The sequence below is a fragment of the Pelobates fuscus genome, chromosome 11 (assembly GCF_036172605.1).
Source record: "Pelobates fuscus isolate aPelFus1 chromosome 11, aPelFus1.pri, whole genome shotgun sequence".
In the NCBI taxonomy this organism is placed as follows: domain Eukaryota; kingdom Metazoa; phylum Chordata; class Amphibia; order Anura; family Pelobatidae; genus Pelobates; species Pelobates fuscus.
In genome coordinates, this window is record NC_086327.1 from 114,681,825 (window position 1) to 114,695,961 (window position 14,137).

General features: G+C 34.5%; 1 long non-coding RNA gene across 1 annotated transcript; it reads left to right on the plus strand.

The window, feature by feature from the left end:
* Positions 1–3,559: 3,559 nt before the first annotated feature.
* Positions 3,560–9,188, plus strand: LOC134576694 (uncharacterized). Its single transcript, XR_010085859.1, has 2 exons — positions 3,560–3,799; positions 8,980–9,188. It is a non-coding gene; the product is annotated as an uncharacterized LOC134576694 (long non-coding RNA).
* Positions 9,189–14,137: the final 4,949 nt, after the last annotated feature.

Consider the following 14,137-nt stretch of genomic DNA (forward strand, 5'->3'; position numbering starts at 1 on the left):
CTGGAATTGGGAGAGGGGGTGGGAGTATATTCTCACGAAATAATTTCTGCATCACGCAAGTCAACTCTTTGCTAGCCTATCCCATCCTGAAGGCCACACCTGTTGAAGGGCTGCGAAAAGAGATTGGCTTGTTGGAAAGAATGCACCTGTATGGGGAGGGGTGAACACCTACATGTAAGCCAAGCCCTTAGCCCTCCTCAGCCTCTTCTTGTTTCTCAGCTTAAACAAGCAACATCGCTCCAGGGCTCTCAAGGCGGAGAAGAATCCCTTTCACATTTGAAGACTTTGCCTTTTTTTTATCTGTTTTGATTTGTACGCTTTGTTTTTTTTTTTTTGCCTTTTTGAGTTTAAGCGTTTTGGTTAAGTAGATTTTTTTTCCTCTTTGTGTAAGGTTTTTCTTTTAAACAACCTGATAAGATAAAGGCACAGCTCACCTACGAAGACATCCGGATGGTCAGAAGAAAGAAACTGGAAGACATACAAGCAACGCGTCACATTGATGTTTTCTTCTCCACGGTTTTTTATTATTTTGTTTTGCTGCTTCATTTTGGTGCTGATGGTGACCCGTTTTGAAGTGCTAAACATGCATCTCTTGGTAAAGTAACATTAATGCAAGGTTCTTGGCTGGTTTCAAGGTATTGTTGCACACTCTGCTCATATATCATGCCGGGGTATTTTCAAGGGACCAAATCCAAGCATTTGTTAGAAATAGGTGTCTTTTATTCTCTTTTCTTTTGTTGCATTCAAGGGCTCTTTTCAGGTGATATGAAGGAATTGGTTTCTGGCTCATATCATGTTTCCTCCTAGCTTCTAATTCATGGGTTGACGCGAAGAGTATGCATTCAAACTCTTAGCCTTTAACCAGTCCAACCAGTTAGGGCAGGCAGTCACATGCAGCCGCAAGGTATTCAGAATTGGGCACAAAGGCTAAGAAGCAGTTATATGAGATTTTTTGGATGGGGGAAGTAAAAGAAAGCTGGCTCAGAAAAGGGACACGTATGATAGTGAATGAAGGAAGACACAGAAAATCTCATGGCCTTTTTTGTAAAATTCCATTATGTATATGAAATTTAGCTTAATTATTGATGAGATATACTCTGGCATTGCTTGGTGTTTTATGTGTTTAAAATATGCAACCATATTTTATTTTTTGCAATTAAATTTCAATAAGCCATATTTTGATATTTAAATATGGCTGCTGCAGTAATGCAAAAAAGAAAAAGAAAAAAAAGACCACATAGTTTTTTGCAGTAAATAAAATCTGAGCTTTGCATCACCTAGTATTGTCTTAAGTATTATTTATGACTATCCTTAGTCTTGTGCCACAGTCCATTTTTCCTTTCTGAGCTACCTTTGCCTTTATTGTCATGCCTAATATTTAGCTGGTTATCTCTGGCTCCGTCTGGAGTTTGCCCTGTATTGCTAGAACAGACCTGCCCTTACTTGTACCGTGTAGCTGTGTAAGACAGAAACTCTGTGAACAAAAAGCAGGATAAATCAAACCTAAGTTGTTATGAGTTGAAAAAAAAGGGATATCCAAACTTGTGTTTTAAAATCTGCTTTTATTGTTCTCATTTATTTTTTTCACGTTCTATATTGGTGATGGGTAAGAATTGATCAGATTTTACCTTTAACCAGGGACACTTGGTATATAAAAATATACATTGTGATGGACGGCAGTTATATTAAACCTGTCCTGAACTGGTTAAAGGTGAGCTCTCGTCACAGCTCAGTTGGAATAGTTGACTAAAGAATTAGCAATAATTAAATTTTTCTAAGTGTCTTGTTGGTGAAGTCACGGTTATGGCCTTGGTAATGTTATAGATTAAAGAGATAGGCTATGGATGATATGCCATGTTATCAACTGCAATGGTTAACCCTGGCACTGTAGATGTTTTTGGACTACATTTCCCAAATGCTAAGCCATACTTGATAAAATGTCAAACAAGCCAGCATTCTATTTGTCTTTAGGCAAGTAATTCCTTTATTGAACCCTCACGAGTGGTAACATTTTGACTATTCATGTAGGTCTTTCTCAAGCCAAGTTTGAGAAAGATCTATATGATGGGATGAAAAGGATGACATTTCCTTAAAATAAAGAGTGCTGAATCTGTTTGTCATGTTATCACTGAATTGTTAGTCTGTGGAACAGCCTTTTTGCACTTATTTGGAGAGATCATATTTCGATGGGTGTTGGGTCAGTATATTATATTTTTGTAAATTCTCAGCCACTCGTGATGGCTGGGCATCATGGTAAAAGGAGATTCAAAAGCATCTAAAATGCCAAGGTCACCCAACATTGGTTTAATGATTATGTCCGAAAAATGTGTAATATTTGGTAAATTAAAACTGAAAAAAAAAATCCAATCAATAGTTTCAATATATCTGGCATTTAAATGATGAGAATGCATATTCAATTCACGAAAACTATTTTTGTTTTAAAAAAATAAAATCCTATTATAGCTATAGTATAAAGTCCGCATAGCTATTTACTTGAATATTTTTTACAAACCACACCTATTGATTGGATTCATATCATTTAGTCTGCATTTTCCTTGTTGGGGGATTCATTAAGAGTGAGCAGGAAATACTATTTATTTTTTTTCAAAATGGTTTCATGTCTGCATAATGCATATTGCTATTTTATACAGATTGCTCTTGTGTTAAAATTCTTCTCATGTGCCATTTTTAAAGTATGGGAAGAATGGATGGACGCAGTAAACAAAAAAACAAAAAAAAAAGTGATTGTGATGAAAACCTGTCAGTTAACTCAAAATAAAGAGCAGGCATAGCTTTTTCCCTCTTCTCAGAACAGATACACCAGTTCCCGCCATAACCTACTAAGAACAGGAGTTTAACCCTATCAGTGCTCCACCTTTGTATTATATAGCACACTCACAGGTTCATACCTTTTTTGACCTTATTTTGTGAGCAGATTAAAATAGGGCATGTATTTCAGTTTTTTGTTTAACGTACATATTATATTAACATAGTCTTCTATATATGATTTTATATATATAATTAGATTTGGTATAAACCCTCAAAATAGGTAAATATATAATATATTATATATAATAAATTAACTATAAATTTTCCCACATTTAAAAGGTGTATTTTAGAATATTCTATAGTGCTTATTTCCCATTTAATTAACTGTCACCCTGCAGCAACATGTATACATTTAGGTTTTTTTTAACAAATAGCTTGTCTGTTGCCCCCAGACTCCTCTTCCTATCTTATCTATCAGAAGAGCAGATAAAGAAAGGTTTAGTTGTGCTATGCTTTGTTCTGTACATTTTCTCTTAGTATTGATTAGGGTTTAACACTAGGGGTTAACTAACAGGTTAGTTTTTCACACTGAAGTCACATTCCTATCCAGGCCAGGAGTTACCTTTGCAACAAGCCATAGAAGCTTTCAGAGGCCTTTATTTGATACCTGATATGGTGCAAAGGGCCAGAACATTGCAGTTAGAAAATCGCATGGATAATAGCATAGGAAGAAGAGGGGGGAAGCTGGGCGGGAGAAGAGTAACGGGCGGGGATAAAAAAAAAAAAAAAAGGTATTGCAGGTAAAGAAGATAATTACTGGCTTCGAGGCGGAGCTAAATTTTGTTAAGTTCCTTGTTTTGCTGAGCCCTTCATACATTCTTCCTTGCAGTCCACAAGGCCTAACTATGGTAATAGCGATGATGATTAACTTGCTGAGAACAGCAACCTGGGAGACTGTGAGGCTGGGTTTAGGCTACACGAGGAGCGACCACCTGAGTGAGGCACAGCACTGCTTTGAACAGCTGGAACAGTGAGCGTTAACAATGTAGTTTCTTCCTTGTTTGGTTATATTACAGCATTTTTCTAACTTGAATACAGGAAGTTGTTTTTCTACTTATCCACCATGCTCTCTCTCGCTCGTTCTGTCTTTTCTGTCCTTCCCCTGTCATCGTTTGTCCGTGCTGGTTTGGAAGCCATTTACCTACCCCCACCTTAGCTCTGTTGCATTTACAAAGAGTAACAGAGTTACAGATAATAATCTAAAGCTCAGTTTAGAGATTTCTTAGTATTCATTATTGCTATTGGTTTTGCTACTTTGTATTTTTCCTCGGTTTGATTCCCTCGACACAATGAGGCATTGTAGCATGTATTTTGATGGTGCAACAGGTTTCGAGTTTTGTGGAGCTGCTGTGGAGTTAATTTTAGTAGAGGAACCAGTTAATATACTCAGATTGTTTTAGTAATTTGGATATGTGCCTCTGGTCCTGTTTTCATTATACAACTACTTTGTGCAGTGACGCAGAAATGAAATACAGAACCTTCAGGCACATTAACAAAAAGCAATCTTCCATATTTAGCACCTGAGAAATAGGCCCTTATTGTTTGACCGTGAGAATACCGTCTCTCGGATCATACTTGATCTCAACAGATAATTGAGTGTACACGAAAACTGTAATGAGAAATGCACTCGTTTACAGTTTTAGAAAATTTCAAATATATTTTGAATCATGGTGCAAACATAGTATTTGTATATACATTATTTTAAATGTCCTCGAGTCGAATGGGAGACAGGAAGCTTTGAAGATATAGGGTTAATAATAAAGCAGGATAGTTAATTTATAAATGAACCTTTGTTAAAGATTACCTTTGACTGTAGTTTCACTATCTGATTTGAAGTTGAGTCTAGGTGTCTTTATGTAGGTTTTGTTTAAATATATGTAGTTATTGATTCATTAAAAAAATATATGAATTCAAGTGTCTAGAATACAAATAGATGTATGCAATTGTGTTGGAGATTTGGAGAAGACAACTTGTAGTATGTATATATATAAATTTTTTTGAAGAGTAGGCATTTAATGTAAACTAAGCTTTTGATTTTAGATAGTGAGACGGGTTCATTATTCTGTATATTTTGTCTGTTTGAATAAGTCACTAACCCCTTGAAAAATGATTTAACAGTTGTTGGTTATAGTCTTATAGTTTCTTTATGATGACTGTATCTTTAAGAAAAATGTATTTAAATAAGCCATCTGCATCAGACATAGCGTTGTATCTCCGTCTACAGATAATATTAGAATATTGCTGAACATTTGCAGGTGCTAGGAGTGATTAAACAACAAATAAACAAAATACATCCCTACATGCACACATATCAAAGACAATACAAGTGCATTAATATATATGCTTACATTATGTGTCAGCTATATGGGTTAGAGGATTACATACATAGAAATCATTGTAAAAGCAGACTTTGTCCTCGTGGTCTAGTAATAGACAATGACATACATAGACACAGAAAATGAGCTGAATAAAAAACATAATAAAAACATACAATACAATGTTTTTTTTTTTAAATAGTATAATAGCTTCACTCCACGTTTTGTCATATTTTAAATTAAATATATTTTAACATTATCATTTTCAGTAAAAGGAGATTACACATAGATGGTGGGTCGATTAATGAACGTATTTGATAATTAACATATTAAAGAAATGTACAGGTAGAATAAAGGATGATTCAAATATACTAGGGCCATCGTGAGGCCTTTGCTCATTTTATTTTCCTTGATCTGTGACAGGTGTTGAATGAGATCATTATGTGTCCAGGCACATATTGACAAGGAAGTAATCATTAAAAAAAATCTAGTAACACGTACAAAGTCACTCTACTCATTTCTTTACATATCAACAATTCGATAAAATATAGGCTAGGTTTTATCGAAGTCTTACCAGTACCAGTCTCAACTGGTATACGCAATAAACGCTACTAATGGCGCATCTTCAGCTATGTCTCTGAACTACAATTCCTATCATGCAACACCAGCCTTAAGGCTAGCTCAGCATCATGGGGAATGAGGTTAAGGAACATTTTGAGTGCCAAGCTTGTCTGTCATTACATTAACACAGTCCACTTGAGAGAGAAATGTTTCTGCTTCCTATATTTTGTGAATACTATGCACTAAAATAAGATTTATTTATCAAGGCAAAACACATGCAATCTTTTAGCAAAATGCAAATTAAAGAGCAATCACTATGGAAACCAACAGAATTCCACCCCACATTTTGCAATTTGCCCCAGTATAGATCCTAATATGAGCCTACAATCTATCCTTTGTGCAAAAATTCATATTAAAAAAAAAATGCATATTTGGTGGTATTAAAACTTTTTTTTAAGCCTTTGTATATTTACATCTTTTCTGACATTCTGATACAATAATATTGGCATACAACACCACACATTACACAATTCGGTGAGGTAAAACTAGAGGAATTTTTTTTGAAAACCAATGGAATTTTTCTGTTGATTGCTCAACGTTTAGCATTTTGTTACAGAATTTCCCCAGTTTTACTTTGATACAAACTGCCCAAAGGCAGTTGCTTGTAGTTTTATAGCTCCACAGGACAAGGTACAAGGAAGGTACTGCATTTATATAAAATGTTTGGTAATTAAAAAGCAAGTCGTGCTAAAGCAGGACTTATTGCAACCCTGTTAGTTTAGTCTAAAATATGCCATGACGATGCCAAAGCCTCAATTAATTGGTTTAGTGTAGGGATCCCCAAAAGGTAGATCCCCAGATGTTTTGAAACTACACCTTTCACGATGCTTTGTCATTTAAAAGCATACTACATGCATGCAAAGCATCATGGACGTTGTAGTTCTACAACATCTGTCAATCTGCCTTTTGGGCACTCCTGGTTTACTGGATAAACTAATTTGCAAATGGTTTGATATGAGTTTAAGTGAGATTCCCAATCTTAATGTTTGCTAATTACTAAACTGAGAATTGTAAAGTATATATATGTGAATTACAAATTAGAAAATTTAGCCCAAAATAGTCATTACAAAATTCTCAAATTCATTTATTTTTTAAAACAGTTTTTTTGGGGGCTAAAATGTGCAATTCTCTCAGCAATTACACACAATTCCTGGTTTAGTGAAACATAGAGCCCCCTGGTTAATGCAGACCCAATATCTTATTTTTTTCTCATATATAGATATACAGAATGCAAATATTTCTCACTAAACTGATCTTCTGATTAATTGGTGGTCTATTTACATAACAATACTAGGAAGATCACCTGATGATTTAATGCCTTTAGCAAACAACGCAGCTTTGACAATTTAGGGACTTAGTCAATAGTTAAGAAATGTATCAAGCCACACCCCAAATATAGCCTAAAGTCAGTAGCCACAGACCTATTAAATGGCACATATAACAATGTATTAACACGCATCGAGTTACACATTGCTTTTTTAGTTGCCTGTAGCAATGCTGTGATAAAAAAAAAATCTTTATTATAATTTCTCTAATGCGTTTTGTTATTTTTTTGATTGAAGTCTTAGTTTTTGTGAGGTAAAATGAATTAAGATAAACTTAAATCCTAAAATATTTAATTTATGTTGGATTATGCTAATTGAGCATAATATTGGGGGGAAAAAAAACATTATTTTTGCATTTACCAGAAAAATCTTTTTTTTTCAGGTCTGTGAGAGATAATTCACAAAGATATAGTAAATAGAATTATTTTATGTAATTTGTTTATGGACAAGAAAACATGTGAGATACCTGTGATTCTTTTTCAGTATGGTAGGCCCAAAGGGATTATGTAGACATTAAGCATTCAGAGTGAGTTTCTCAATATTTTATGACCACGCACATGTTTTTTTTTTTCATATGGACCAGCCATATTCAAATCGTTCAATTTAATAAAGTTTGAAAATGTTGTAGGAAGTTGTGGATGTCAAAGAGTGCCCCTTTATCAGAAATATTCCCCTTTGTAAGGTTTTGAGTTTGCAGACATGGTGGATAGAGAATTCTCAGTGGCATTTTATTTAAACAGATTGACACTAGCTTGCAAAATTAATGCCAAAAAATCAGGTTGATTGAATTGAACATTTTTACCTAGAAATATAATTTTTGGCCTATATGTTACAAGATGGTTATCACGTCACTAGAATTCCCATTTGAGTTAATAAACACTAACACTTCAGCATGCAGAGTTTAAATGTTAGAATTAAAGTTGTTGAAAGCTCCATAGTAATTATCACACATTAGTGCATCACCTCTCACAAACCCGAAAAACTCATTTTACAACCCAATTCCTGAATCATGTTAGCAAAAAAAAAAAAAGAAGTTTTATCATTCAATTTTGATCAGCAAAATTAATAAAGTAACAAAGCACTGATTAACCTGCAACATGTAAATTAGAAACACATGCAGTCAGTCTCTATTAAGGCCAAAATTCAGTTCCACATCAGACTAATGCTAGGACCAATAAAGATATGAATACTTTAGATTGTTTTAAAAGACCCATTTTTACTGGTCTAACTAAAACACATATTTTGAGCTTTTATAAATGTTTCAATTTACTTATGACGTTTTATAATGACATTATTACTACATTGCCAACAGGCAGACTTAATGTGGCCTAAACATGACCAAATGACTGGCCCGGTTTGGGTACATGTATTTTACAGTATGTTTGCTACCTGTATTGCTAATTGTCCTTTTTTAATATGTAATGCTGGTTCATGAACAAAACACGTAGAAAATATACTATAAACTACATGAACCCATCATTCACATTTTTTGGGGATCAAGAAAGTTAGAGTGACGGGCACTCCAACCTAATTAATTAATTTGTAGTTATCATTCTCCCTTCCCACATAATCTTAAGAGGCTTTAGATAGTTGCTTAGTTTTCTTGTTCATTAAGCAAGCAAGGCTCTCATCCTTAGTACAATGTAATATAGAGATTATTAGGATAGTGTTTAATACACTTGTGGAACTCTTAGTGGTAATACACGACATCTTGTTTTACATGTGCATGAGTTCTATGAGCATTTGTTGTAGGCATGTCTGCTGCTTCAACTTTAGAATCAACCAGAACCCTGTCTTCGTAGCGCACATAAACTTCACGTTTGCTGGTCTGTGTTTATTTTGATCTTCAACATAATTGGTTGGCTTTAGACCCCCCTTTCTCCTTGTAGAACAAGTCGTGCAGCTGGCTGACTCACAGAGATTTATCCTGCACACTGCAAGTCTCTGGAATATTCAGTGTGGGTGTCTGAAGCAGATGCAATTCCTCATGACTATTTTCTTCGCTCTCGCAAACCTGGAGGCCATTTTGCTGCTTTTCTTTTCTTACGAGCAGACAAAATGGTGATAGTATCTGCAATAAATGGTCTCTTTCCTATAACTCTTTTTTGTGTGTGTGTGTGTGTCAGAAAGGGTGTGCCCTTCTGGCACTCAAGGGATTATTAACAAGAAAGACCTCAGGGCCTCCTCGTTGGTTACTCTGCTTAAAGGGAACAGAGTGTGGCGAGGAGGGGGTGTAACTGCAGGTACTGCCATATTTGAACATTCCACGAATGTTTCAGTAAAAAGAAACTAGATAAGGTAAAGCGATCTGTTACAGGTGTGGTTTGGAACAATATTGATTCTATTTCCTGGTATACAGGTATATATACATTTTTTTTTCGCCAAAAGGCAGGGAGATTGACGCAATGCCGTAACAATTCTGGTTTAATAAATTAATAAATGAAGATATAAGAAAATACTTTTATACAAACCAACAAACAGAATACCATTTTAATAACAGATCAAACACGTCTATTATTGTTTATTTTTTTTCAATTAATATTTCCCTTTTTGCTGTTTTATAATTGTAATATATTTTGTTCTCTTTCAATGAAAGTATTTAATTAACCCAAACGCATCAATTCTCTTTTCTCTCATTCATGTGTTTCTGATATCATATGGTCAATAGGGAGGGGGAGGTAAGAGTTATTAACCATTTGAATGCAGGGATAGGACTGTCTGTCAGTAGACCAATCTTCAGTGTGATAATTAGTTAACTATTGCCCTAGAACAGTGGTTCCCAACCCATTCCTCAAATACCCCCTAGCAGTCCAGGATTTAAGGATTCCCAAAGGTGTTTATAGAAAAAAACAAAACTTTAGACTCAACAGGGTGATACCTAAGTCCTGGACTGTTAGGGGGTGCTTCTGGACTGGGTTGGGAACCTCTGCTCTAAAACATACCTATTGGCATGCTTGTTGCCTCCCTGTGTCTACACTACAGTCAGTAGAATGTTCAGCATGTAAAATATTTTCTGTCACATTGGAACACTGGGTAAAGTAAAGATTGTGAAGTCATTGCAGGTAAACACAGTAAGTGTCACAAATCAACTAAACGTACACCTTGCCCAAACAGCTTACCATCTAACCCACCTCTTCTTTTCCTATTTCTTCTGGATTTCGCTTCTTGCTTGTGACTTGGACTTTGTGGCGTTATTGCCATCTTACTGGGCAGCATTGGATGTTGTCTGCTTTTCTAATACTGCCTGGTAATGATGATTATGGCGTCCCACACACAACTTGGGAAAGGTGGCATGAAAGTAAGTAAGAATAACTATCTACTTATATAGTGCCCTTTCCCCTAAAGGAGAGACAAAACTCTCAGACTTACGTGAATGAGCAACTGACCAAAATAATAATTATCCAGTGGAACTCATTTTACTGAACACTTACAGACAACAGGCTGATTTGACCCTGGTGGGAAAGGAAACTTCATACCTGAGGTTTTAACAGTTTCTAAAGTTGGTGGATTAGCCATCAAAATTACCTTATGGTTAGTGGATAAACTCAAAATGTTGATCGTTTTTAATGTATGCGGAGTGATCATGTCATTGTAGCTGAGAAGTCATCAACGTTAAGTGATACCAAAAAAAAAAAAATTGGGGCAATTCTGGTGAAGAGTGCTAAATATAAATTATATATAATATAAACAGAAAATTTATAATTTATCCCAAATCATGTTATCTTCTCTATATTAAATTTCTTTGGTCCATAATTGCTCTAGTTTTGCCTTGAGAAATAAAGGTGTCTACATTTGTATATGGATAATACTCAACAAATGAACCCTTGTTTAAAACCTTATGGTAAATCCCATAGTGCAAAATAGAATGTGATCCACTGGTACTTCAGAAACAAACACTCATTATTATGTCATCTGCTTCCAAAAAAGCTTTAGCAAATATATGGTAACTTTTTACAACTAAATGCAGTTTACATAACCCTGCATTATTACCATTATAATATGACATGAACAATGCCTATTGTTGTGTATATTGTGTAATGTTTTCAAATTATGAGTTTAGTGGTAATAATTGTAACTACATTACAATTACCTAACAACAAAGCTTTTATTTCCATGCCTATAAGAATTAAAAAGCAGGAGTACAATATTTTGAGGTTTTTTTTTAATTGGATAAGTTGATGACCGTTCACAATCGAGTTGCAAGCTGTATTTTAAAAAAACATCTTGCAAAATGGTCAAATACGTACGTTTTTCGAAATGGCTCTGTTAGCCTGAAATATTATTGCTAACTACCTTGTCACACTCATACAATCCAGGCCACTGTTATCTTCAAAGATAAGTGTCCCTTACCTGCCAGCTAAGGTTGGGCTAGATTTACCATGCTTGTGTATGACATATAATGATTGAAATTAAAGTGTGATAACAGCATGCCACCCATGTTTAGAGGCTTCAGACTAAGTTGTTCTTCAACATATGCTATGACTACTGTTTTCTTCAATTCTGCTTTTGGTTTTGATAATGGATCTATATGAATATCAGGTCATACAAGGCTGTTTTGTCTTCGAAATAGGAAGAATGCTGATTGTATGACAGCAAAAGTATAATTTGATGTTCTTCTGGAGATGAGGAGAAGCATGGTCCTCTATGGACATCTTACTAGACAGTGCTGGATTTTTTGTACCTTTTCTAACACTGTCTGGTAACGATGTTTAAAGAGTGTACCAATACACTGCGTGCATGAAGACACCCCAAGACATCGTCAACAGATCATGGTTCCAGCAAAGATAGACTTTCAGGCCTTCCCGATCAAGGCCCAAACATTTCATAAATGTGCAATCTCAAGCCATTACAGAACTACGACTCCAATCTTTGTTTTATGTCACCCAACCTTTTTTTTTATTGGCATTTAAAAGTGGTGAAATAGTCAATGCTTGCGTCACTGCTACAACACCCTTCTAACAATAACGTGTACTTTAGCTGCAACTACAAAAGTTGGCCTTTGCAGAGTGGTTTATGGAAATGATGGGTGTACATGCTACAAACACAGCAGACCTCTATTGCCAACACAATAATGGTAAGCTAGAATAAATGGAGTTATTATTATTGAAAGCGTCACCACGTGTGTGCAGAATTTATCTTATTCCATTTATATAGTTTACTTAAAATATAAAGTTTACTTACAGGCTCTCGTAGCTTAAATCGAGAAAAGTGGTCATTAAGTGCAATGCCACAAAAAGAGCAAACAATACAATTTAAAATTCACAACAAATAAATGTTACATATTATTCAAAAATGTATTTACGATTTAGACCAAATTAACTTGTTCAGTAAATAGTGAATTCTGTTCTGACAACTCTAATGTGGACTGGCTATCCATCATACAAATGAATGACAAGATTATTTTCAGAGTAAGTGTTACATATAATTGATACAAAATGCAGTCACCATAACCTTTAAATAGATAGGTTTCAAAAATAAATAAATATATATAGTGGTAAACGGAAATGCAAATCGAAAATTTTGTAAATGTGCAAATTTTAAACACATGAATGATTTTCTCTATTATATATTAACTTCAAAGAGTTGAATTACTAAACGGTAAACTAAAATAAAAAATTAAAACAGAACTAACAAATTTGGCTAAAATTGACACACTGTGTCCAGATTGAAATTGGAGAGTTTTTTCCAAATCAGCACATTTTCCCAAAATGTTTCCATTTGTTTTTTAATTCACTATGTCAGTGTTTATCAAATAAAACCATTAATTTTTCCTGTTGCTTCCCACGGGCTGTAGTCCCAATGTTAATTCTTATCAAAACCAATATTTAAATATTTATACTAACATATGGACATGAAAAAAATCAGCAATAAAACTAAAAATAAATATAAATAATCTACGATGGTCAGGAGTACTGTATGGGTGAACATTATTAGAGATGTATAGAGGACCAGTCTTTGGTGTTCCCAGAAGTAGCACACCAACACAACAAACCCAGGATGATCAGATATGTGGCCAAAGTCAGGACTGTCTTAAAGAATCTGGGACTATTAGTAGGCATGTTATAGATAACGCCACCATAATCTGCAGCTTTGTACAGTGGAAATACAAAGAACCCAGACAAAAAAAATTGACAACAAGAAGTGAGATGGGACCTGCTCAAACAAGCTTGTGGTAGCGAGAGCTATGTAAGCTTGTAAAAACAAAATATTATAATTTGGATTAAAGCACAGTTTTTTAAGTAATGCAAAATGTATCAAGCTCTGACCAGAATGTTTTACTGAGTAAATAATGTCTGCGTTAATCAACACAGCACCATTGTTCTGTCATCACTGCCTGTTTGCAAAGCAGGTTTTACACACACCTCTTGCAATGAAACAGAAAGAGACATCCTGGAACATTAGCAAGGTCAGGGCAAAAGGAAATTCTATCCATTCTTGCCATGCTTTCTTAATACAGATTTTTTTTTTCCTCACAAATGGGAAAAGTACATCACGTTACGAAATGGAAACATATTAATTATACAATTTGGGGGTATTTTCACTAAAATTGGAAAATTGGACAAGCTAAATCATGGCGCCACTAACTCATCTAACATTGTTATTTTCGCCTAAACTTTTCAAAACTTTACTGGCCAGTGATTAAACCTCATAGTTATTTATAATGATATGGCCTCAATTCCATTCCTGATTTTACAAATGCCTGTTTTACTTATTAAAATCTTGGTAATATTTTATAGTTTGTTTACAAATCAAAGAGAGTTACATGTATCTCCATAAGAGCACTGGAATAATGAATATAATTAATTTTGTTTCCAAGAAAAAGCATGGAGAATATGATTATTAAAAATATACTGAAACATCATTTTATTCAAACGGCATATATTAATATGTTGCAATTGATTAATGCAAATTACTTTTTTTGGGGGTTGAGTGTCTTAAGGACAATGTTGATGTTTTTATCTCTCTAATAAATAATATTCCACTAATAAAGAAAACATGAATAAATATTAAAAAAGAAGATAGTTAACTAAGGAAGATTAAAATGTT